Source organism: Python bivittatus, unplaced genomic scaffold (genome assembly GCF_059951505.1).
Source record: "Python bivittatus isolate LINGU-HERP-01145 unplaced genomic scaffold, Pbiv_v1 ctg000560_np1212, whole genome shotgun sequence".
Lineage (NCBI taxonomy): Eukaryota > Metazoa > Chordata > Lepidosauria > Squamata > Pythonidae > Python > Python bivittatus.
In genome coordinates, this window is record NW_028277083.1 from 3,000,689 (window position 1) to 3,028,069 (window position 27,381).

At 38.1% G+C, this 27,381-nt stretch overlaps 1 protein-coding gene across 1 annotated transcript in view; it reads right to left on the reverse strand.

Annotated features, from left to right (window-relative positions):
* Positions 1-27,381, reverse strand: part of MAD1L1 (mitotic arrest deficient 1 like 1) — a 330,372-nt gene that overhangs the window by 244,006 nt on the left and 58,985 nt on the right. The gene's annotated exons all lie outside the window — the stretch shown is intronic.

Below are 27,381 nucleotides of genomic sequence, written 5' to 3' on the forward strand. Positions count from 1 at the left end.
AAAAAATGACTAATTTAATAACCACAACACTATGAGGCCCCTGTCCCTTTTTCTCTTTTAATTAATTAGTTACACAGAGAATGGAACCTTTGCCACTGAGTAGCATGTAAGGGTTCTGTTAAACTATTATGAATGCCAGGATTTCAACCGCGTGGACTCTCAGAAAGAGAGGAGATATATTTCGCTCTCAACTTCCTCTGCTAAGATTTCAGAACACAAATGAAAGAACCCAATTTTATGCATGATTATTCTTGGATAAACTAGCTAGGGATGATACAACTGAGCAGAGAGAGAGAGAGAGAGAGCGTGCTAGACATAAAATTGGATTTGCAGTGAATTTTCATTCTGACACTGAATCAGTTTAGTTGAGGATCCTGAACTGGCAGCAGCTCCAATTCCGAAACAAGTTCCGCCAGACGTTCTACTGTGATTTTCCATCCTGCTGAAGGTTTCAGGCTTGCTGCTGTTTTTAAAAGCATGAATATTTAAAACATTTTGAAATAAACAGGTTCCATTAGCCAGGTTGCCCCTGGATCTGAAAAGGTCTGGATGCCACTAGGTTAGGATATATTTTTCTTAACTAGCAGACTGGGCCAAATCAAAAAAAAAAAAGAAAAAAAAAAGGAAGGGGCATCTTTTCCAAGTTCCCAGAGACATTTTTAGAAAATAAAAGTACTAGAAAACTGCAGTCTGATGTTTGCTTTGGATGGGTATCCACCTGCCCAAAAAGTAAGCTGAGCTTACCATACATAATATGGACTAAAAATTCCAAAAGCAAAGGGGAATCTTGAATTATGTGCTCTTTGATACAACCATTTGAGCATTTAATATAAAAACTCAAAACAGTATGTCAACAGCTACAGAAGAAAGCTATACTTTTGCTGGATAAACTTCCCACTCATTAAAGGCCACACAGTCCAACCCTTTTTTTATTTTTTCAAAACTCATAAAAAATTAAACCTTACATCTGATAGCTCAGTTGAACCACGACCTTGGTGGCATTTTCAGAACTCTTTGCAAGTTCAAAGTATATATTCCTGGCCTTAAAAGACAAAAGACCATTCCTGTTTATCAACCCATTAATGTTCCCTGACGTTCCAAATCTATTGAATCAAGTGGAAGGATCTTTGTGTTTCAAGCAGCTGAGAAATTTATTTCAGTACTATTTCTTTCTCTAGGCTACTTCAGTATAATTTCAATGATAAAACTCCATTTTAAAGAATGTTGTTAGCCCTTCCAAGTACGAGAGAACACAATGAATACAGACTCTCTAAGATGCATTTTAATAGCTTCTCTCTCAAAAACTGCTTCGGGATATTCAAAATTTCATTTATCTTTGACAGAATTTCTTTTAGTAAGTAATTCAAGCATCCTACAGATATGGAGAGCATTTGATTAAAAACGCTGTTCTGCTTTAACTACGTTGTTGGAGGATGACAGAAAAATTTGGTGTTGAGGGTACTGATGCTAGGGTTAAACTGGCAGGAAGAGACTTGTACCAGGACATAGCTTCATAAAGGCAGAATTTATGCCAAGGAAGGTAAGCAAACTGTCAAAAAGCTACAGCTGAGACAAGAAAATCTAATGAAGTCAGCCACACAAGATGCTATCAAATGAACCCAAACCATAGAATTTGAGGGACATTAAGTCCCATCTCCTGCTCAATGCAACAGAGTTAGGTTCTTTTCCCAACCAAAAGATCTGGAAGATGGCTCCAAAAATATGTAGCCTTGAAAATGTAAGAGATGGAGATTTTCTTGTTCAAGCTATCTGATTAGGCTGTTAGATCTTATGGCAGCCTTAGAAACTTGACTGTGCACAGAGGGAGGGAAGATCAACTGAGAATAAAAAGAAGCTGAAGCCTGGAAAGATGGTTTCCCCAAGTTGCAGTATGAGCTGCTTGCCTGCAGCTGGCTATTTCAACCATCTAATTCTGATTCTAAATGCTTCAGAATGTAATTACACTTTTGCTTTGAAAAACAGAAATCAAAACAACTGAAATAAAATTGAGAATGAAGAAAGAAAATAAATAACAAAGATTGAAATAATTACTAATCAAAGGAAAGTCCAGGACATGGACTGGTGAAGCTACCAGCCATCTCTACCCAGTAATTTTTCTCCATGTTGCCTCTGATGAGTTTTATATTCCTTACATCTCATCAATTTGAATCACCAAATTCAATTTGCATCCAAAGATAAACAGAGAGAGAATGGTAAATACTCTCATTTGACCTTGAAGTGAGAGAGAAGAAATCCTACCCTCCACAATTTCAACTCAATCCAAGCTATAATGAATAATCAAATTCGCCACATCAGTTCTCAACCTGTAATCACATTTTCCTTACTCCAAAAATGAGTTTTGATGCCTGGGCACAACAAAGGGAAAGCCAATACTTCTTCACATTGTTCCCTCCAAGATATGGTAGATAAGTTGTTTTTGTATGTTGGGAACAACCACAAAATAAATCCTGGTGACAAACAATATGTTTACCCTGAAATCATTCCTCAGAAAACAGAGGTTACAGAATCTAGGAATAGTTATCAGGGCCTGGAGAAGTATGTTGCTTGCCCCAATGTATTCTTTCCACAATTCTCCAGTCTTCTGTTCCTCTAGATTTTGGGCAGGAAGTATGCAGTCTGGATCATGGGTACAAAACCTGATGTCCTCCAAATGTCAACCTGACTATCTGCGCTCTAGATAGTTTCAAAAATGGCTATATCCTAAGGAATTTGAAATGAAAATTCCACAAATGAAATGCTTGTATATTCAGAAGCTTATATGAGCAAGTGAATAACTCCTCCTCTAACTCAAAGGTGTCTCCAGTAGAACATAGATGTAGCTCAAGGTTGAACTGTGGAGTCCTTGGTGCTATCTGAGCTTGTTTGATTGCAGATGTTTCGTTACCTGGCTAGGTAACGACATCAGTGCTAATGAGTGTGGAGTTTGCTCTCTTTTAATATACAGTAGCTTGCCCTGCCAGTGTTGGTGGGGGTGACTCCTTAATCTCACAACACATGGACAGACGCAACCATAGTTTCAACTGGGAAATTGTGAGCATCCTAGACCAAGCTAAATCCCAAAACACTAGGGAATTCCTGGAAGCCTGGCACTCAGACACATCAGCCATCAATAGACATACGTATAAAGATAAACCACATTTACACACCATTCAAAAGAGAAAATAGGAAAGCTAAGAAGGAAACAAAAAGACCAGAACACATCCTCTCCAGCAACCTACACCCAGGTAAGTAGGGATTAACACCAGACAAACAATCAAGCAGAAAACAATGCCCTAATCAAGGAACTACCAACAAGAAAACCACACCCCACCAACACTGGCAGGGCAAGCTACTGTAGATAAACAGGGAGCAAACCCCACACTCCCTTGCTCTGATGATGTTACCTAGTTGGGTAATGAAACATCTGCAAGCAAACAACCAAGCACAGAAAGTACCAAGGACTCCACAGTCAAAGGTGTCTTTTTCTAAATTACCACTGGCCATTATCAGAGCAGTAGTCAGGCTGGAATTGAGGGAACTACAGAGAGACTTCGAAACCCAGTCTCTTTCTTTTTCAAGCTCTCTTTCCTTGCCTGGCCATCACATATTTTTTTCTGCTGGCTGGCAGCAAAGTCAAAACCTCAGAAAGCCATTTTCAGGAAGTTTTCTAGGACTGTGTAACAACTCAACATGCTCTTTTGAAGTTCCATACAAAAAGTGTTAGGTTCTCCAGCATTTTTCTGCATCTGTAAGTTATCGGCGCCTTCTCCACAACACGTGACTGTTAGGATACTTGGGCATAGAAGGGAAAATCGAGGGGTTCCCCTATCACAACACTCCATCACCAACACGATTAGGAAACCCTCATCTTGATAGATGGCCTAAGCAGAAGGGCCATTTCATTATCATGTTCTCACATCACCACACAGCAACATGTTTCGCTCTATACTGTACTGCCAAACTTTATAACCTCTTAAACAACAGTGAAGCATAAATTTTGGTTCAGTGATATCTAAACAGCGGAGAGTGATATGCAAGAAATGTCTGTGAGAACAAAGGACAAGGGTATCGCACTTTAATTTCGAGTCAGACATTTAATGGGAAAACAATCTTGTACCAAAATTAAATGCAGACAGCATATCACAGCACTGAGCTCACAATGGACAAGACGGTTGCAAATGCTCTTAATAGTAGGACAATAGCCTATTTTAATGTAATCAGAAATAATTGGAAAAATAAACTAACAACAAAAAAAACCTTTAAAACCAGCATACCACTTCAATGGCAAAAGCCCTCCCAGGGTTGCAACTCATTACTGGTTCTAAATGCTCTTCAGGATGGTCCAAACTGACCTTTTCCAATCAGACTTCATCTTCATTGCATACTATTGTCCTTTTGCAGGATATTATCATTGTGTTGTTGATCTGCATGCTTTTATGTTTGTTTTGGTTTTAGTCGCACACCTTGCAATTAGAATTTTCTGAAAGAGCATTCAAGATTAGAAATCAGTCTCTGAGGAGTTTCTTTAGTAATTCTGAATAAAAGAGAAGTGTCTAAACTCAGTAAACAAACACCAGCTTTTACTTTCAGAGTCTAATAACTCGTACTGCCATCAAGAGTTTCTAACAAATGGGTGACCTGAGTAGGGACTGTAACCCCAATAAAGCTGCAGGACACCAAACTGGAGGACACTGAACTAGTGGACCTCCACTGGGAATGTGCTTTAAGCATTAATTGTCCAGGTAACCTGGCCATGTCAACATATGATAGGATCTCTTCAAGACAATCTTTGCAGAGATGCAGCTGTTTAAAATGTAGCCATAGTATTTTAGTTCACAGCCATGAGAAGTTTTATAAAAGTGAGTATGCTTTATCTAGTTATTTTTCAAGTGGATTCTTATTCCCTCATTTTGCAAATATGTCTCTATCAAGTACAGTACGATCAGTGAGCTAAGACACACCTCTCTTCCGTCCTTCCATAATTCTACTTCTCTGTTCCGAGAGGCAAGAGCTGGATCTCTTTCAGCGGCCCTACAACAATACCAGTCTTGCCATAATATCCACACAGCCAGGCAAGGGAGGAAAAGTGTGAAAAGAAAAAGCCATGTTTCCTTCCTCTCCTGGTGATAACCCAACCTCCCAATTAGCAGGTCTGATATCACCATACCCTACATCTCCTCCAATCAATACCAACACTTCAGCAGCCAGCAAGTAGATAGCTTAAGCACGCCACGCTCTTCGATCGACACCTGTGTTCCATTATAATCTTCCTTTCTGCTTCCAATGACTTGATTAATAAAGCCTATTCTTCCAGTTTATTTCTCTATTGATCTTGCTGTCCCCTATCTTGGAAAGAGAAGTCAATGCAGATGACTTCCAAGCTTGGTGGGTCTGCCATTCTAAAGTGCCCAAAGCTTAAAAAAAAAAAATCCTAGCTAGTAACAAAGCAGGGTGGGGCTGAAATATCCTTCACACACTGGCATTGTCACAAAACATGCTGTCTCCTATTTTACAGGCACTGACAAATCTCCATTGGCTCAAGCTAGAAATCTATCCAAGAGCCCTCCAAAGTTAAAAGTGAAACCTTTATGTTTCTTTTCTATAAAAAGAATCAAAGGATGTTCCTGAACACCACCACTGATCCATCAGCTGAGCAGCTCACTTATTAATCTCTCTTTCTCTCACTCATCTGTGTTCCTTGGCTTGGGGGCTCAGGAAGTTGACACTTGACTTGAAAAATGCCACCTCTGCGCAGTTTATTTCCTCTTGAACTTTAAGCACTGACTGAGATAGGAATGACCTTTAAAGAGTCAGGCTAGTTTTTGTATAAAAAATGATAGAAGTATGTTCTGCTTACACAGCACGGAAAACTGCTAAACACAACCCTTATGCAAACATCTCTTCCCTTCCAAGAAGCAAGAGTTTAACAGTTTAAGATCTGTTGACTTAATAGGAGGGTGGAATACCTAATAGAGAAGATGGAGGGTTGGGTAGCAAGTATAACACCTTTGGCTATAGATGCCAAACTGTGTTTTCCTTACCTCTCTGCAGAAAGATTTCCTGGACACTGAAAGACAACTTGCCCGATACAAGTTTTCTGGATGCAGGAGAGTGCCAGGATGTGATCTAAGGTAGACCATCTCACATGGGGTGATAAGAGGCATGGGCACCTTAACATGCCACAGGCCAGCTTATAAACAATACATGAGACTCCATGGCAAAACCAGAAAACCCAAGATCCTTTGGCAGACACAGAAAGTGTTTCCTGCTCTAGAAAGCTTGAAGCTCGCTGTCCTAGAACAATCTCTGTAGTTTACAGAAAGAGAATCACAACAGCACTTGGAGGGCATATCTTCATCTCCAAACTACTCCATATGTCTTTTCTCACTGTATTTTTGTAAAAATTGGCTAAAAAATTGCTTTCTAAAAAACTCAGTAGATTGCTGATAGAAGCCAGACAATATTAGCCAAGTCACAATAAATCCAACTGCCTACAATTATAGAAATATTAGTAGCTTGTTTCAAGAGCACTTAAACTTTCCAAAATATTGAACTTTTGCACTAGGTGGTTCATCCACCAACATATACAGAGGGAAGGAGGGTTACAGTACAGCTTTTTTCTCAATATGGCAACTACTACTATGGGCACCGTTTCCCATTTGTGCAAATATTAACTTGCACAAGAATCCACACATCTGGCTAGGGGGAGGGCTTTTTGAGGGGGTGACAAACTAAAAACTAAAAAAAAAAAAAGTACATCAATAGTCAATTTACAGTTCTTCATGAAAACTTATGATCTCTTCAGAATCCCATCAGTTGAGTTATCTGTTGGATCCAGATATTTTGAACTAGCAATTTTCATAATCCTTGTTAATAGGCCATGTTGATCAGAGATGTTCAGATGAAACATAAGGAACACCAAGTTGCCTACTCTGTCCTATCTCAGTATAGGGGTTGCCTTGTCTAACCCTAACCCTAATCCTAACCTGTTGAACTAATCCAGTCTGTCTCCTGTGCATTATCACAAGTCCATTCCTCTCCCGATGCACTGAAATAAAACAAGTGACCCCATTACCCTTAGAGAAGAAATGATGGGACTATCTAAAGTGGGGGGGAAATGCAAGAAGAAACAGTAAGAAAAACAGATACAGTCCCTGCAGTTTCTTATTGATGCCACAGGTGATCCTTGGTGATGCAAAAGAGAGATACATTTTTTTTTGTTGTTTGTTTGCATTAAAACTTAGAAAGTTCAGCCATGGATATGAGTAATATCTTTATCAGTAGGCTTTTTTTTCATAAAAAAAGGAGAAATCCAAATCTTATTAGCAGGGCCAAAATGTCTGACCTTTGATCAATACTAACACATTTAATAAGTAAATTCTAGCAAAGCAAATGAAGATATGCCTAATTTTGGATTACAGCTATGGGGAAAAAAGTTATTGGTATGAGTCTACCAAGAAAATCATGCTAATTATACTGGAGAACTCTTCTATGCACATAATTGCTTTGATGGAAATGTCTTTAAACTGCTGCCATCTGTCTGTAGGATTAGCATTCAAACACTGTATGTATCATAGATCCATCTATACAACCCATATATTCGTAATAAACAAAGGTGAAAATAAGAATTTATTTCACACAAACTTTTAATGTGTGTTTGGCCAGATGGATGCATATTTATAAGGATATGTTGAAAACTAATTGCCTCATGAAACACAGGAGTTTTCAGGGGGTTACTGCTAAACTTTGCAAATCATGATTCCCTCAAAATTAAAAACCTTACTCTCTAATCACCGCCAATGCACTCACACAATAAGCTGCAATGATTTTCAACTCACAGCTGAAGATAACTTTGCAATGCTTGTTAAACTTGAACGAAGAGCTATATCAATCTTAACTGAACAAAAATGATGGAGATGGGATTTTAATCCCAAACTCTATGCTAATCCCAAAAAGTATAGTATTATACAAGCACGATCTATTATTTCATTTGGAATTTTCAGTTTATTTTCAATTGTGTAATCCTAGCAATATGTTCAAGCTCTGAACTAGCAGAACAAATGGATCAGTTCTGAAATAAGTTTGAAATTTTTGTAGCACAGATCTGGAAAGCCTTCATGGGACCCACATGACCATCAATAGCTAAACTAGAAATCCAGATTACTTTCAATTTAGGCATGGATATATATGTATATTACTCTAGGAAGTAAACGAAGGAACATATAGTATGAAATCAATGGATCACAATGTATTACTTTGCTTTAGTGAAGATATTATGAGCCTTACACTGGTAGTCCTTTATAATCCCTGAACAACTAATTCAATGTTAAATTTTTGTTGGTTTGGCATTCCATTTCACATGTTAAGCAAATAATTCATCCCTGAATGAAGAGGGGATGTTGGCAGATCTCGGACATCACATGGAAACTTTTAAAGAAAGCATTAGTAGAAGCCTTTGAGATAAAAGTTCACGGATAATACAAGCTTTTAAGTGAAAAGGCAATGAATGACCTATTACAATTTCCCACAACGTATCTTTGCGAGAGTAGATTTTCAACACTCACCACCATCAAGAGCCAATATTGAAACAGACTGAATGTTGTACTCATTCTAAGGTTTTCTTTAAGAAATCTCACTCACTATATTCCATTGGGATGTATAATTGATAGATTAAATATAAGGTTAAATTAAAAGTACTATTAAAACATGTTCATTAGAATACTGCCCTAATATCAAATTAGTAAAATTAGTAAAACAACAGAATCAAGCCTATCTAGCCTATCCCTATAAAATATCTACCATTCAATATGTTTAATAACTTCAGGCCACATCTTTGGGCCAGCAAGGAAGAAAGAAAAGAGGAGGGTTTGGAGGAAACAAATCCAATACAGTAACTTGAGTGATCTGTAGTCACTTTCATGAGACTCCCTGCTGAAATGTGCAAACAGAGAAATTGATTTTGCCTCATTTAATTCCTGTTATTTTCAACAGTTTTAGAACAGTAATGGTATATGAACAAGGAGCCCAGAAAACTTTTGAGTGGAAAGCTATGTTCCAGGTGGGGGGCGGGTGGGGGGTAACTCCCGTATTTCGCAATAAATATCCCTGAAGGAAACCAGGATGATGAAATCCTTCACTATCTAGGCACACATACAGTCCTTTTTACTTGGGAATATCTTAAAAGGATTGCACATACCCTCTTCTCTTCACACCAACGTGACTTTGATAACGTTTAGTGCAATTTATCTTCATCCAGAAGCCAAGTTCCACTTACTTTTCCAAGAGATGAACTACTGACTCTTTTGTTCTTATGAAAACACTGAATTTTTATCAGTTTCTGTTTTGTGTAGTGCTTATATGCTATGAGTGATCTCTAGCTACTGTTGCAATGTAAATATAATAAATAAAGTAAAATAACTTAATGGCAGCACACCTTACCCATAACATCTGCCTCCTTTCTGATGTGATATAAATGCCATGCTGTGGCAGGACAACTGGGTAGGCTTGGATGCTTTAAAAAATATTTAAACTCTTAATATTTGCAAACCCAGCATGAACTTACAATAAACAAATGGGAGGCATCCTGTGATACTGACAGCCAGCTTAAGGACATTGAAGAAATGTAGTTTAATGAAGGTAAACTTCAAAAGAAGTTACAGCAGTTCCAACATTATGAATTAGGAGTGGGGCATTCCTCATTCTCACACTGGAATTTCTCTGGAAACGGGTGATTTATTAGAGAGGAGAGAAGGCAGAAATGGTGGGAGCAGCAGGTAGCAGATGTAATGGCTATTCATTTATGAGACAAGAAACATTATTTGCATCTGACTGGTCCACCATAGCAATTATTCTGGATGGACAAGAATGCCATCACGTTATTTGCTTTATCTATTGCATGTTTATTTACCTGATTTATCTTAAGCCCCCTGAGCAGCTTCCTGGGGCAGCTTACAAAATTTTAAAATAACTGTAAAGCAAATGAAAACACAAATATTAAAACGCAAGCACTGAAACATTTGCCTGCCGCCCCCTTCACCAGCCCACAACAATGAGGCTTCAATAAAATCTGCTACCAATAAAATCACTGTAAAATATGGAGCCACATGGTCACCTAATAGGCTAAAAACATATATTAAATCTCCAGGAAGACTTAGCAACCATTCCTTCCACCCAGGCTAGAGACAGTCAACAAAAACAGATGGTCCTTCTGGAAAGCCATTGAAGAGGCCTTTCCACATCGGGAGAGATTTCCTGATTGGCTCAGCTGTGGAGAAAGCTTGCACTCCAGAGATGCAATAAGGGCACAACAATCATTACACTTTGGCACCCTCACCACCAAGGTGTAGGCCCAAACATGGGCTCATACATTGATGAGACTGGAGTCAGAGGCTTTATGTGCAACCATCTTATGATGCAGGAATGGATATGAGAATCGATTAACTCCAAGTAAATTCCAGAAAAGGGGTTTCCTCATCCCCAATCTGACACTGTTCTCTTGAAGTAAATGTTCAAAACTCTAGTAATGTGTAGACCAGCTTTGACTTTCCATGTAGCCCTCAGGCATATTCAGGTATGTCTGGGAAAAGCTCCTATATGGATCCCTGTCATAAACCTTTCCCTGGAACTTGATAAGTCCAGAGTACGTAAGATTTGTCATTTGGAAATACAAATGACCTTAGTAAAATAGGGAGCAGCTTCTGATAGGCTATGAACCTGGTGAGATGGATTGGATTCGATTGGATTCGATTAAGATTTTTCCCATTCTTAAATGTGCTTCCCGCACTCTGTTTCTTATGCTGCACCAGGGTTTACTAATGGTCCTGCCTGATCTCAGTTTTTGTTGTTTGTTTCCTGCTCTTGTTTCCTGTTCTTCATCTAAACCTAGCCCCATACTGATAGAAAGATCCAGGTTGTGAGACAGGTTCTTATATACTGAATTCTCAAATGGATGGAATGCAACTAATAAAAAGCAGACTTCACTCACTGCTCCTGAATCTTGAGCTTCTGAATCTATCTCTCGTGACTAATTTATGAATTGCTGAGATTTCAGGGATGTTACTACTGGATCTACTACTACTACTAGCTACTGGATCTCTGTAGCTGGATCCAGTGTTGATCACACAATTTCTTCCAAGCACAACTGAAAGCTTTTGAGCACAACTGGAAACATTCACGCTCACTCTTCTCTTATTCTGTTTAAACTAAGATCCCTGAAAGGACATTTGCTTCCATACCAACTTCCACAGGTACTGAAATTAACTTCAGAAGCCTACCTCAAGATGACCTTAATATCTTAAGTAAATCAGGAGAAATACTGTCCAGCCTGGTGTAACTCCATTATTGGTATTCACTGGGGTCAACACAGATAGTCATTCAGAGCCAAAGACACTTTTTAAAATTCTCCCAGGATTTTCAGGGTAATATATTTATTTATTAGATGTCTTTCATTCAGTAGCTCAAGACATCCTACTTTTCTCTACAACAGCCCTATGAGGTGGGTTGGGCTGAGAGAGGAGGATTGGCCCAAAGTCACCATTGACCTTTCCTGGTTAAGAATGGACAAGAACTTGGGACAACACCTTAACCACTATATCACACTGGCTTCTCTGTTAACACAATGCTAGTTATATTCTCTTTTAAAAAAAAAAATAACAACTTGGTTGCTATGAGTATTTGAAATAGATACATCCTGTGTTGATTATTTTAACTTTTTCAGGCAGTTTGGAATTTGCAAAGTCAGTTTAGGAAGAAGCATACCTTTTTCCTGTTTTCCACATGCAGTCTGTTTTGTTTAAACTGCATCAAGTTTGGCTTGTGGACATGACGTTATCCAAAAACAAACCAACCAATGTGGCTGTTTTTGAAATAAAACTGAAGACTTTTAATAAAACCGGAATAGCATATGGAGAATAAAATCACCCAATATACTTACAAAGGATATAACAGATAGTCTGTATGGGTAACAATATAAGCAAATCGATTGTTAAAAGGAGATTCAGCCAAGCTAAAACAAAATGAAATTCACATTCACATTTCATTACTGGAAACCTACAAGATACCCAGGGGTGATAACTATTAAACAGTGCAGAATTTTTATTGCATTTTTCAGCACTCCTCCTGGGATTTTTTTAATGGTGATAACCATTTTTTTAAAACATATAAACAGTGTGAGCTTTAAAAAAATCATTTTAATTGAAGACACTCCATGAAAGTTTAACATACAGAAGGGCTGTTAAGTGCTAAAGTTCCTTTGAAGGATGACAAACCATTTAAACATTTTGTGAATTCAACTGGCAGGAAGATGCGAAGAGCAGAGTGATAAATAGCAAGGGAAATTCCAAATTGTAGAAACAGAAGAGTTCATCTTGATAAAATGGCCTTGTATGAATGCCTAGAAAAACTTCTACGACCCCCATTCAGGACTCTAGATGTGCTAGATCGCACCACCCATCACTTCCATTCAACACAACCACCAAGCCTTAGTTAAGAAACCACCATTATTCAAATATATCCACAAACTCAATTAGACAATGCAGAACAAGAAATGCTTTCATAGAAATGGAAGCCCACAAAGGTCCCAGTAGGTTAGATCTTATAAATATAAGGAGACAGGAAGAAGACACAGAAATGCAGAATGAGGTGGGAAGGAGAATGACCACAGATTCCAGGCATCCATGGGACTGCCCCCATTTCATTGCCTGACAGAGAAGAATTTTCCTTTGTAAATCATCATCTTCTCCTCAGTTGAAGAGGCAAGAAAAGATACCAATGATTGAATCTGCTGTCATAATTTGCTTTTGGAAAGCATCATCCACATTGTAACTAAAATGTTCCATAATAACATGAATTTCTAAGAAGGGTCAATATTTTTCACACCCAATATAATTCCCCCCGCAAAACCAATTCTTGAACAAAATGTTCCCATCTGAACTCAACAACTTCCAAAATCTGGTCTGAACATTGTGCATGAACATGTTTCTTCCTCAAGCTTCCTTTCAGAAGTCCTGCAACTTCTTACTTGGTCCCTCCTCTTTCTTTCTTCCCCATTTTCCTTCCCTCTAGCTTCTGATAATTCTCCTTTCCTGCATTCTTTTTCTTCTAAGCCTAAAAATGACCCCCTTCCTGAGCCCAGCAGGAGAAGCAAGCATGTGTGAGACACAAAAGGAAGAAGCAAGAATAGATTTGTAACCTTAAAGAAGTTGGAAAGATGAAGGTAAACGTGTTTGTGTGGATCAGATAAAATTGGGAGGTATGTCTGGCCACAACCACAAAAGATCTCTATGTCTTCAGCTGAGTAGCAAAAGGAATTCAACCAGTGTTATTCGTCATGCCTTCTTTTCCTTCTTGATACCAAGAACTAACATCTGATTAGGTGTCAGTTTTATATTTCATTGGTCTGTCATTTCCCATTTGAAAAATGGGGAATTGTAAGACAATCTGACAGAATGCTATCAAAGAACGATGAGATGTTCTGCAACTACCTCCAATGCTTTCTTCTCAAGAAAGCAGACTTCTGTCCCCTTGCTGTGAATGGGTTTCCACTCTACTAGCTTTGTGTATTAGTTCCACCTAGTCTTACCCCTGGCTGTGGCGAAGGTTAGGTGCCCTGAGGAAGAGCTAGCAAGGCAAGAATCAGTGATTCTCAGGCCAGGCAGAATAATTATTTAAACATGGAAGAAGCATCTTCAGTGCTCAGGGCCAAGGAAAAAACAATCCAAAGTCATTGACAGGAGGAAAAAGCCTAGGATTTAAACTCTGTGGCTTGCTTTAAAATATATATATATATATATTGCACTTACACAGGTAGTCCCCAGTTTAAGAACGAGTTCTGTTCCCAGGGTCTGTCCTTAAGTCAAATCTGTATGTAAGCCAGAACAGTATTATTGTATAATACTGTATAAGTAGTATTATGTAATGAACTCGAACCTTTGTGTATTTAACTCAAATCTTTGTGTATTTAACTCAAATTTTGCTACAATAGGCTCCATTCTTAACTATGGGTCATCCATAAACTGGGCATTCTTAACCCAGGAACTACCTGTATACTACTGAATCTCAACAACTCCCAGCTGTTTACAGGGCAAAACTATATAACAAAACCCACAGTTATAAAACCATAAACCAATAATCACAGGGTTCTGCAGTGGGCATGTCTTCCAAAGATATATATAACTATGCTGTATATAACGACTGTAAGCTGCCCAGAGTATAAGTGAGTGGCTGAAGAAATGGAAAAAATATATAAACAAACAAATAAATAATATAATATGGTAGGTTAATTTCTTATCTTCACTAAAGCAATTTTTCTTGCAGGGCCAAATCTGTAAGGCTTTGGTTGTTCCTGAGCACAGGACTGAGTTTCTGAAGAATTAGTATCTCTTGCCATCCCTAGTGAAATCTGACATATTGCCTGCCTCCGATATCTGACAGCTGACCACACACATACTAAGATTTGCTTAGATATTTTTGAAGAATATGGATCACATGCACCTAAATGTTGTCAGTATATTGAATCTAGCTACTGATAAAGCACCTAAATCTGGTTGTTCTTTGAATTGAAGATGTTTTTCAAAATATAAACACAAAAAGTTAGATTGCTAAAATGAATTTGGAATTGTGATGACAATTACCAGAGGGCAAAATATTCATGATTGAAACTGAAGCAGTTTCATAATCAACAGACCATCAAGACCACATTCCCTTCACATTTTTTAACTCTACTGATTGACTGTTATGCCTTGCCTTAAGTCAACAAATATCTGCAGATGTGAAAATCCAAATCTAACACAGCATTAGCTGAAGCAAAAAAAAAAAAAAAAAAGGGAAAAGGTTAAACTTGGTTGCTTTTCTTGACAATGCACAATAATCAATTAATAAGAAAGCAGAACACAGTGCAAATGAAAGAAGAGGACTGATTAAATATCCCCGGTCATCAATTGGCTTGCAACCAAAACGAAAACAATCTCTGAATTCAGGGCATAGTCTCTCCACTGATACGACATTCAGGGCATGGTTTTGAAAATCCTTCTATCAATCCATCCCTTCTACTTCTCAAAGCACAAATAAAACCATATCATGTCTTTGTTTCCCTATTCTTTTGCCACATTCACAATCTCAAAAAAAAATGAGTCCTTAATCACCAAATGAATTCCAAGTTATTTCCTCCAAGGGCTAATTTCTACATTATTGGGTACTCTGTATCTTGGAGGCAATCATACAAAGTGGAGGAGGTATTTGGCAATGCCTATAATGAATAGGGACAGTTTTATCTCATTGCCCACAAAGCTGGCCTGCCAACAACTCAAATGTCAAGAAAGAGCTTAAAGAGATCAGTGTTTGCAGGTGATATTTTCTCCTTCTGAGAAGTAAATTTGGACTGCAAGTGTTGAACCCATTCTCAGACTTGAGTAGCATTCAACAAGGGAAAAAGTAGGTATGGTTTGCATGCAGACAAGTAAGGAAATTGTGGGGAAAGCTTATATTCCTCTGAGATAAGTAACAAACTTTGTCTGTCTAGACTTTTCCTTTATGATTTTGATCCACTGACTCAGCCATTCAGGGAATGTCATACATCTTCTTTCTTGGGACACCATTCGATGTCTTCTTCCACAAGTTACATGAATAACATCCAGAAAAGAGGTATGTTAGCTTGGAATAAACTCTTTCTCATGCCATTTCTGTGAAACGTAAATTGCTAACACTAAATTTCTCTAAGAATTATTGGCCCAACTATCAGTTATCTTATCTCAGGCAGCAGATTATGAGCTGTGGAAAAAAGGCCACAAGTTGTCTATTATTAAGCGTCTCTACTACTGCCTTGAAGGAGCAGTACTCTTTCAGCTTGGTGTTCATTCCAGTTTATTCCAGGCAGCTGCAATTATGCAAGAAAAGAAGATGCAAATCCAATTGAGGATATATACTTTGAGTAAGCAGGTCATGGAGATCCAGAGACCAGTCCTCAAATCTTTATTATGGTCAAGGACCAGCATAAGAGAGTGGAGTACAGTCATTAAAAAGCATAGAGTATACATGAGAGTAAAAATAAAGATCTAAAAAAAATTATGAAAAACTAAAAGAGAGAGATATATATATATATATTAAAAAAAGCAAAAGCCCAAAAGAATCTGAAAGAAGGGATAGGAGCATCAGATGGGTGTACAGGAGCATAAAAGGTTACAGGTAGTCCTCAGTTAAGCGACTGTTAAAACTTGTGACGGCGCTGAACAAGCAGTAGTTATGACCAGTCCTCGAAGTTCCAGTCATCGCAGCATCTCCGAGATCACATGACTCCAAGCTGCAACCTTCCCTGATGGCTTCCCACAAGTAAAGTCAATGGGGAAGCCAGCAGGAAGTCGGAAGTCACGGTCATGTGACGTCCTTGCTTAACAACAGCAACCAGGGACTGCTGGAACTGCTGTCACTAAGCAGCATGGTCACGTGACATTGCACTTTACAACCATGTTGCTTAGCAATGGAAATTCCAGTCATAATTACTGCAGTTACATAAGGACTACTCGTACTACATGGAAGACTATAACTATCAAGTTACACAGCACTCTAATATGGTGAACCAGGTGCTCGTTATATATGGTTTATAGCACAGGTCATGATCCAACAGGTCCTTTTTTAGCCATTTATGACAACAATCTGAAGATGAGAACTTATGGAATGGAGGACCCACTCCAATATCAGTGAGAAGCATCAGATAAACAACACAGCCAGAAAGTTAGAGCAGGACTATGTCTTTGACTTTAGAAAAAGGAAAGGAAAAGAGCTTCAAGTTCAATGAAAAGGTAGCTTCAGAAGACAAACAACTTCAATATTGCAACCCGGGCAACAGGCTGTTATTACCGCAATTCCCCTCTTTCTTGTGACTGTTGTTCAGTTACTGAAATTAGTGTGTTTACTTGTTTTCTTTGCCCAAGTTCTTTTGGTTGGGCCATTAATAACATATATCGAATATCAATTACCAAGTGAAAAGATGCAACTCTCACTGGAGTCCCCTGAAAATGAAGCACTGCTTTAACGGAATCATTTCCTAATTTAAAAGGAGCAGGGAAAAAAACACTCAATGATTCGAAGTTGGTATAGTAGAAATCGTGGTAATTAGAAAATGATTCTTACAGCTCATATCTGACAGGTGGTTGTAAATCTAACACATTTAAAGGGGAGAGTGGAAAGAAAGGAGTGGAGAATAAATTGGCAGCCCACATCCCTCCCTTTCCTTCTCCTTATGGGGAAAGCAGTTAATTAGGTAATTTTTCTCTTCCTCTGACATGTGTAAATGAGAATCTGTTAATAACACAGCTGTAACATCAATGATAAAAATTAAAACAAAGAAGTCAACTTGTCAAGCAAGTTCAGAGAGTGAAGGTAGGTCCCTAGGGACCACAAAGACTACCTTACTTGAATTGTTGCTTAAATCAAGGGCTATTTTTTCCAGAAGGTCTTTCCCATAAATCAGTAATGCAATCGAGACATGAAATTAGCCATAGGGACTATCTTCCCACATTATTGCTTCTTATCCTTTATACACTAATTTGAATTTGCATAATATTTTATTGAAGTTTACTCACAACAATTCAGTAAAACAGCTTGCAACAATTATTATTTTTATGGATGAGGAAATAGAGAAAGAGACAGCAACTTCCCACATGTATCTATACTGGCAGAAGGGCAGGAGTTGAACTCTAGGCTCTCAAAGCTAAGTCTTTTTCCTTGACAACGCCAACATACTCCCTTAATACCCAAGGTGAAAAATGGAATAACATAGCCACTGGAATAATTAGCAAATGCCTCGCCCTAAACCACGGTCCCCCTAATGCCATTCCCTTCCTTGCTATGCCTGCTTCTCAATTCCTAGGACAACACACATTTGCAACAGCTTAAGAGTTAACACAAACAGAGCAAATCTGTCAGAATCTTGGAAATCCCAGATTGGGTGTCACGTACCCAAAGCAGATGTGGGGTTGCAAAGATCAGAAGTGATCAACTGTCATGAACTCTCATCATCACTCAACATGCCAACTCAGGCTAGGGTCTTCTGTGTGTAGTACAACATTAAATATACTTCTTCACTATCTATCTTTAGCGCCTTCATGTGCCAGCAAGCCATTAGTAAGTTATTACTACACTCCACATACTGACTCCTACATAAAACAGGTATTATTCTATCACATCCAGGGCCAAAATCCCTTCTCTTGCTTCATTCCATGTGTTTTCCTTGCCCCTCAAAACACACTCAACTGAAACGTGGATGCTATGGATACCACCAGTCATGGAGGTGAATCTAGCTGCTTGTCCTAGCTTCTAAGAATTGACAGAGTGTAAAAATAATGCTTTTAGCAAATATGTATTTCCTATTAAATATCTTGTAACAAAATTTTAAAATACTGCCTAGGAATGCCTTAGGCCTCCATCCATCCACAAAAATCTCATTAATACAAGTGGACAATATTTTAATACGTTAACGAGTGGCATTTCAGCTTCAGTCGTTTCAGCCATGTTGGATGCAAACTATACTGTACTCAAAACACCAAGGGAAGCCTCAAGGCTATAAGTGTAAACACTCCAAACCAAGATGGGAATATGCAATAGCTCTCTGTTAATTTAGAGATCAAGACAGGGAGTGATCTAGCCTGCTGCCTGAAATGAAACATCTCCAGTCATGTAAGCAATAATCACAGTTTCATAGACCAACTTTATTAATAGCATTATCTGTTAATAAAGCTATTATGCTTTGAGCACCAGAAGCCTGTTTTGAAATCAAAATCATCTTATTTTAAGTGAAAAGAGACTAGAAGTCCATCGATAAGACTACTTGATCAGCCAAAAGCCTTATTATTTAACCCCAGTTGTTTGGAGGCAGATCATGTTTTGGTAAAAATTATACACCTTGTATTCAAAGGAGACAAAGAAACCTAACAATGAACCTGAGGAAACCAAGGCCTTCTCTTTCCCCTTGCTTCTTCAAGGAATATATTTTGGCACCAACGCCTTTCAAGGAAAGAGGAGCAGAGCTGGTACGAGTCATTTCAGTGCAAATCAGGACAAACACGACTCTGTTGGGCACATAATGGGCCTTAGGAAAAAAGTGAGCAACCAAGGAACTTATTGCCAAACAACCCCAACTTATTTCTACTTACAGATACCTGAAAAAGAAATGATAAAATGCTACATTTTATAATTCTGCCCCCACTACTTCTCAACACCGAGTTAATGGATGTCTCTTGATAAACAAATGTACTCCTTCCTCAATTTTAAAACCAAAAACAAGCCTGTACTAATGTCCTATAAGTCAGTAAAAATGGACAGCTGGGAGGCAGTCTGGCATTTCTGGAAGTGATACAGATATAGAGATGTCAGTTTCTGAGCTAAGAATGACTAGAACAGCGTGAAATGGATTATTTCCTTATTGCGGATAAAAAGTGACCCCTCTCATGCAGAGAAACCAAGTTGAGGGGGGTAGCAATAGGCAAGTATATTCATATATGCTGCTTGCCCCTGGGGGGACAATACCTTTTGAAAGGCATCATACATGTTTAAGTGGGTGTATGTATAGCTCATGTATGAATTATGGGGAAAAAACATCACAAATTCTTATATGCACACCAGTAAGTCATCTACTACATTCTTCACTGCGCATCTAAAGTCAAGTCTCCCTCAAGTCAAGTTTGACACCTGGTGACAGACATGCCAATAGGGATTCTTGATAAAACAGAAGGTGTTTCTTACTGCCTTCTTCTGGAATGTGTTTTTTTTATTTTCAGACTAGTCTAAGTCCTAGGATTTCCTAGTACTCTCCCACCAAATACTAACCAGGTCTAACCCCATTCTAACTCACAAAGGTGTACAGAAAGAGAGCCTGGCTAAGGTCAGGAAAACACAAAAATCCATTCACAAAAAGTCTCCAAGCAAAAGAGCGATTAAGTCTATGAGCCTAAAGCAGCAATATACAATTATATCAGATGGTCAGGCATGATAATGTGGTCAAGGTCCAAGCGAAGGTGAAGTCTCCCATGGAAGCAAAACAGGGTCATGGTTTCTGAGGACAAGGATGATACAGGTTGTCAAAAACATTGTTTCCAACAATCTGAATGGCCTGTCCTGTGAGCCCAGATGCTCAGGCAGCTGAGGCTCTCCTGGACTCAGTTAGTGATAATTCACATTTCTTGGTGACACTCTCAAGGAGGCCGTTACTCCCCAAGACTTCCTGTTCCCTTTTTGCTTGCTGTTCCTCCATATGATGATGGCAATGCTCCTTAATTCATAGGTTCAGATGTTTGTCCAGGATTACAAATGCGAACAACAGAGACAGAAGAGTTCAGGCATTATGCTAAGGCCTCAATTTCTAAGTAAAAGAGATCTGAGGGATCAAACACATTGCTTTCCACCCCTACTTCATCCTTTTCCTCTCAGGTGATCATGACATCTGCAAGCTTGGAGGGCAAATGAGGACTCTTCTTTTCATACAGACCCTTAAGTTCCTGCTGCTATCCAGGTCCTGTCCATCAGGTATCAGAGCCTACTCCATTCTATTTCCAGTCATAGTTTTCTCTCTAGAATTGAACTTCACTGAGGATATGGGTTTGAAAGTATTGCCTATGTTTAAAAGAGAATACAGTGCATATTCTCTCTCTGCTGGTTTGCAACATTCTGTTTGCATCAATGAGTATGCCAGCACAAGGGATAAAGGCAATTAATTATTTCTGACGTATGGCTTATCTGCTGAAAATGTTGCAGGATGTGTGTAGTTAATGAGTAATTTGAAATTAATTGTTTGTTCATTCCATGAAAATTGCTGGGCAGGCATTATAATCTGTTTCTAAGGTCCTGAACATAGCAAAACAAAAAAGTCTAAAATGTTTAACTCTGAATGGGTCTTGGGGGTGCCATGCTTTGGTGGGGGGGATGTTCCTATCAGGAATACTGTACCAAAGCAGAGTCAGTTTGGAGCCATGTGGTGCCTAAACTGAATAAATTAAATAAATACAGTATTTTAGAATGCAATAATGGCACATGTATTTACCCTCTCAGAAAGCATTCCCTTGGATAAGGAATTGAGAGCATTCACCAAGAACAGCACAAGCTCCTTGTCCAATCTGAGACACAGCTCTTGAGGGTTTTAGCGTGACTCAATTGAAGGAGCATTCAAGAGGACGTTTTTAATGAACGGATGGCAAACAAAGTAGGCCAGCTAGTAAAAGCATTCCTCCCAAATGAACTTTATAAAGAATAATAACTATCCACATCTAATTTATACCAGTATTCTGCCAGTTTCATAAGCAGGTAGCCAAAGTCTAATCAAAGGAGGTCCTTATTTATTTATTTATTTATTTATTTAAAAGCCACCGGTGGAGTTATTCAAACAAATTAGTAACATTTTTATTAAAACAGAACAAACTTCAGGGTTTATATCAAATCAATTCCAGTTGGATTTGTGTCCACGCTAATCTGGTATTCAGTCTCAATCTCATTAACATACCAGCCTTAATTGGCATTTCATCCCAGCATTGTGTCTCCAAAATGAACAAGGTGTAATTATGTTAAAAAGAGCAGTTCTATGGTTTTGAGTTGAATTCATGTCATTCATCCAAATCAGAATGGGCACAGATGTTCTATTGCACGATACGGAGAGAGACGAGGGTCTTTGAAACCACCATTTTTTAGCTGAAAAACTTTTTTGAAAGTAAAGTTATTTAAGCGAAACATGCAACACTGTATTTTCTTCCTTTGTTTTCGCTGGCTGTACAGCGTTAACTTTCAAAAGCTGGTTCTGCTTAATTTGATTTTTCATTTTCAAATGAACAGCTGTGTTTAAATCTAAAGATCTTTGTTTAAGCATACAGAGGCGCAGGAAAGGGTTTGAACAAAACATCCTTCTGTAAACACTTGATTACCAGGAAATACGGTTTTCAGCAAAATCTATCACTTTATGTTTTGAAATCTTCTTACCATTAAAATTCCCTTAAAAATATACACCCAAACATGTGTCCCTTTTTTTCAGATATCCCAGAACAAAAAATATACATTTTGATAACTACGCGCATTGAAGGTTAATGCAAATGAGAGCAAATTGGCAACCAGCAGCTTTCAGAAAACGTACAGGCTGATATTCAGTAGAATTGTTAAAAGTCTTAATTCACTGTAAGATGAATAGTAAGGTGAAAAATGCCCAAACGACCGCATGTTTAGGTCCATGAACAAACCTCAAAATCAGGAAAGCTAGAGATAGGAGTCATTTTAAGCAGTACAGTACTTTTAAAATCTTAGATTTTAAAATCTAATCAAGAGAGAAAGAGGGGGAAAGCACCTCTATGGTGACCCAGTGAACGCCAAATTCACATGAGCATTATTATTATTATTATTATTATATGCATATATATGGCTTTACCTATGTGCAAAAACAGAGTTTATTCCTTATAGCTTTATATGCAAATCACAAAGGAAAATGCTTCGTGCATCAATCAGTCCCTAAGTTCTGGATTTTAACGTAGATAAAGGAAAACTAAGTATTATGCCACTAATTTTACAATACAGACTTTGCAATTATATCAATCTATTTTTATTACACAGAAAAAAGGAAAATAGGAGAATCCTACACATTTCTTAGGGGTGTGTGTATGTTCATCTCAGCTGTATCAGTAACACTGAAGTCCACTTTTAACAAAAGGAAAACATAAATAAAAATTAGGCATATAAATCAGAATAGGCAGACAAAATTTCTAAATAGTCCTTTGTGAGCAATTCCCAATGAAAAATGCTCATTCATAAATAGAGGGCAAGTTTTTCAGACCTCTGCGTCACTGATGGAGAAGAAGTATTGTTATATCTATTATTCTGCCATCATAAAAGCATGTAATATTCATTTTCACTATCCTAATAGTTCACACACTGTTATTCTAGCATTCAAAAGAAGCCAAGCATCTGCAAAAAAATGACCGGTCTTCCAAAACAAAATCAGTATGTGAAATATTTTTTTTTCAACAGGAGCCATTATACTGTACTTTTTTCCTTTAAAAGAAGCTTAAGTATTTGATAGCTGTGAAATAACATTTTTGTTAATTAATCATAAATCTACAGAAATAAGACACGTAGATACAAAATGATATTTCAGTTCCTTATTCTAGGTCAGTTTACACCCTTAAAATTTTAATGAACTGCTTTTTAATAACCATTTATAAATAGCTGTTATAGGATGATTATTCTGTAAAAAAACTTGCTAAATTCTTCAGTGTTAATGAAATTATTACTATTCTGCACTTTTAAACAGACAATAACGTATACTGCAACTCCCTAAACAAACAAACGTGCATCATCTGATATTGTTAATTGATTTAAGAGATATCCTCCAGACTCTACCCATATCCTCCAGGAAAAGGACTGCCTCTTTAGTTTCATTTTGAGGTTCCCCTTAATATTAATTTAGCAAGTCAAAACAATCTGAACGGCGTTTGCATACCTTCCTAATATAGCAGAAATGGGAATTCCATATTTTGGAACCTGCAACATGTGTTAAATGGGTTGATTCCAGGAGGCTCATTTCTATAGACAAAATTTGCCATTCCTTAACCCAATAAAGAGGATATGCCTCACACCACACACTTCAATCTGTAAATTATATACATACATATACATTCACATACACACACAAACATACACACAGACAAATCAATCTGTCTGTCTATCCTCTATCTACCTACCTACCTACCTACCTACCTATAGCAGAAACCAAGGGGAGGGGGACTCTGAAATAGTACATTAAATTCCTGGAAATACATGTTAGGGTCATAAAAAGGAATATTACATATGGTACAAATTATCTATGGGAAAAGCAATGCACTTAATTAAGAGTTTTTACAATGCATACTGCTTGATCCGAAGAAATAATCAAGCGACTAAAGAACAAATTGTCTGAAAATCAATGAGTCGGCAGACTATGGCAGTCACTTACTCAGGGCAAATAATATTGACTAAACCTTTCAAGAATAGAGCAACTTAAACACTGCAGGCTTCGGGGACTTTAAAAAATTGAGTAATAAGAGAATAAGTGAAGGTGATCTCGAAGTTCCTTTTCTAAAAGAAAAAAATGCCTTCTGCACTACATTTCCTTTGTAACACACTTAGCTACTACTTGATTTCCATTATCAACCAGTAATTAATTAAATCAATTACTGTGCATACATTTTAGAATGTCATTCAGTCTGGAGTCTTATCTCTGGTTTCTATAAATAAAAGTTAGCAATTCAGTCTAATTAAATCACTCAGTAACTTTTCACTGTGATGTGTTTTCTATGTAATGAGGCCTGCACATTCACTCTTATTTCCTACAAAGGGCCACAAGGATATGTAAAATAATTCATTTTTTCACACTGTTGTCTGCCCACAGAAGCTAAACTTGAGGTTTATGACATATTGTTAACAGAATGTGTTTTCTTGCTCTTCATGAGATGTAGCAGACAGGGGAATATAAGAACTTCCCTTATGTAAAGTCTTAATCTCCATGAATTTGTCTAATAAAGCCAATTAGCCAGCAATCATTAATTCACATCTTAATAAGGAACAATTTTTGTTATGTAAATATGTTCTAGAAGAAGGAGTTTGCTTTGCATCTCCTGGAGCTCCCAATATTTAACTGGATGACCAGGACTTTTAGAATTCCTAGAATTGCTGAAAAAACTACTTCCTATTTGCTCTACATCATGCCCAATATTATAAACCTTTCTTATCTCCCCTACCATTAATCGCATTTTTTTCTTCTGAAACTTTTTAAGATAACATGCACAAAACTGTACATGGTCTTCCAAATGTGGTCACTTTGTAGTTGGCTAGAAAGATCCACTTGTTACTGGGGATGCTTTTTTAAATATGCTTCCCTAAACAGGAAGGCATTTAATAGGGTAAACGTGATGCGTGCACATTATCTGTTCAGTTTATCAGATTGATTCCTTGGGCCAGAATGAAATGTTACATATTGATTTGGAAAATATTCTGCAATGGCCTCTTGGTATTAAACTCACTAAACACATAAATAAACCAATGGATACAGGAAATGTAATACACAAAGATAAAAATTATAAGGCTCCTTTGAAGTATTAATGAGGACAATTAATCCTGTATTAAACCTTCTATGAAAATCTACTTTCAGAGCAGCAATGCTAAGTGGTCGTTGTAATGATCAGCACCAACAGATGTAGAAAGGGAAATTGGGCATGCTGAAAGATCTACAAAGCATCAAAAGGTCAACAGCAAAAAGAATTGCAAGAAATAGGAACATTAAGTTGTATTTTGAAGCCCTCAAGAATAGACTTGAAGTTTGAAGATAATATGCATGAGAAACAAACAGGGAGAAGGTTAGAAGCATTTGAAGAACAGTTGCGCTCACAAATCAAACTTCTGCTGGGTAAAATCGAAGCAGCTGAAAGGGCAACATAAATCAATGCAGTTAAATGGATAGGTAAATAATATCAAGAGAGAAAATAGCAATGAATATAAGAAAGAAAGTAATATGTTTTAAAAAAACTGGTTAAAAAAAAACATTAAAAACCCCCAATGCCCAAAGAATCTGAGTCAATGGATTCTTAAGGGGACCTGTTTCAACCAGGAACTTTCTTTCTCAGTGGATGGTTTCCTTCTTTAAATAGTTCCTAGAATATATAGTTCTTGAAATAAAGAAATGCGGGGCGGGGGGGGGGGGACTCCTCTCATAGAAACATTGCATCATTCAATTCTTCCCTAGTGTTCCTCTTCTTGTTTAGATTCCATAGAAAGGTAAGAGGCGCATTTCTCAAAGGAAACAAAGAGAACCCCCACCCCACCCCCATGAAGCTACTGTCTTCTGTCCGGTATCAAGTCTTCCTATCAAGACCAAATAATAACCATAATAAAACTCAGACTTGCTTTCATATCCTTTCCCACCTATTGCTATTGGTCAACCTGCTGAAAGCCATACATTTCCATACCAAAAGGTAGAAGTTCTCCGCTTTGTGTCAATAAGTGGGGGTTTTTTTGCAAAGAAACATTGCTGCGCGCTGAGCGAGCAGTTTGCCACTCCTGCAGCATTTAATTTACTCCTCGCCGTTTCTGTGGCCAACGCGCCACTTTCCCTCAGGGGCAAGAAGAAAAGCCGCTCTAGCACTGGATGGCCTGCAACATTTTATTTTTATGTCGCATTTTCTTTAAGGATTAAACCTAATTTACGCCATTCATTTATTGCAGTCTTAATTAAAGGCCAATCCAAGTGAACAAGTATGCCCGGAATAGCTAATACATTCTTGGATTCCTGGTCATCCAGTGTGTCGCTTTATCATCATGCAGCAACCAACAATATGGTAAGAATCCACATAGGAGATAATTATTACTACCTGGTTGCATGGATTTGCTATATTTTCTTGCTTCTCAGCTTAACGGACTTTGTATTGTATGGACAGATACAAATGTCTAATATTTGGCCTCGGTAAAAGCTGCTTCCTGCAGCAAAGGCATTCCAAGACTAATACATTTGCTCCCCAAAATTGGGGACCTGGGCATTCATACAATGCTACAAAAATCCCGCTTCAATTTCTGTTTCCTCCATTCCCCAACTGAATGTCAATTCATCTTGCAAAACCTAGCTGCCCCACCAAACTACTGTTCCCCATAATGGAACAGCCACTTTTGGCTCTGCAGAACACCCCTTCCAGCTCTTGTTGGAGTCCCTGATCTGCAAGGATCAGTTGGGGAGTCAGAGCCTGCCTGACATTGACTGGGTTCATATGCTACGATAATCCATAACATAACTGATTTGGGTTTCAGTTTGGGGAATTGTGCAAATCCTGCCATTCTGGATTATAAACCTTGGTTCATGATTTACTGGTTATAGAAACCCAGTCATTGTGACTTATCCAAGCTATGGGTAAGCAAACCATGGCTTAGCATGCATAAATTCAGTAACTGAGTCAGATTATTGATCCACTGACCCAGGGCTGCCTTCTCTGGTGGTAGTGGCCCTCCAGGGTTTCAGGCACAATTCCTTATGCGCATTGACTGTCTCGAACAATCAGTGCCAAGAATATTTTCAACATAGCTGGACAGTTGCTTTTGACTTCTGGGTTGTTTTTTCAACTTCTCAGTCTAGTCCACAGTCCTGGCGCTCTCTAAGGGTTTCCCATCCAAACAAAAACCAGTTCCAACTCTGCTTGGCTTTCTGGTGGGCCAAGGTCAACAAGGTGTGGCCATTTGGTGCAATTCCCATAGCCTGGACTTTCTGTGGTCCTATGAAAATGCTGCCACTGCCTTGAAGAAAAAGGCACTGTCGTTTCAAACACACGAAAGACAATCCAAATACATGAGTTGTTTTTATTTAAAAAGGAAAAAAAGAAAGGAACAATACAAGTGATTGTT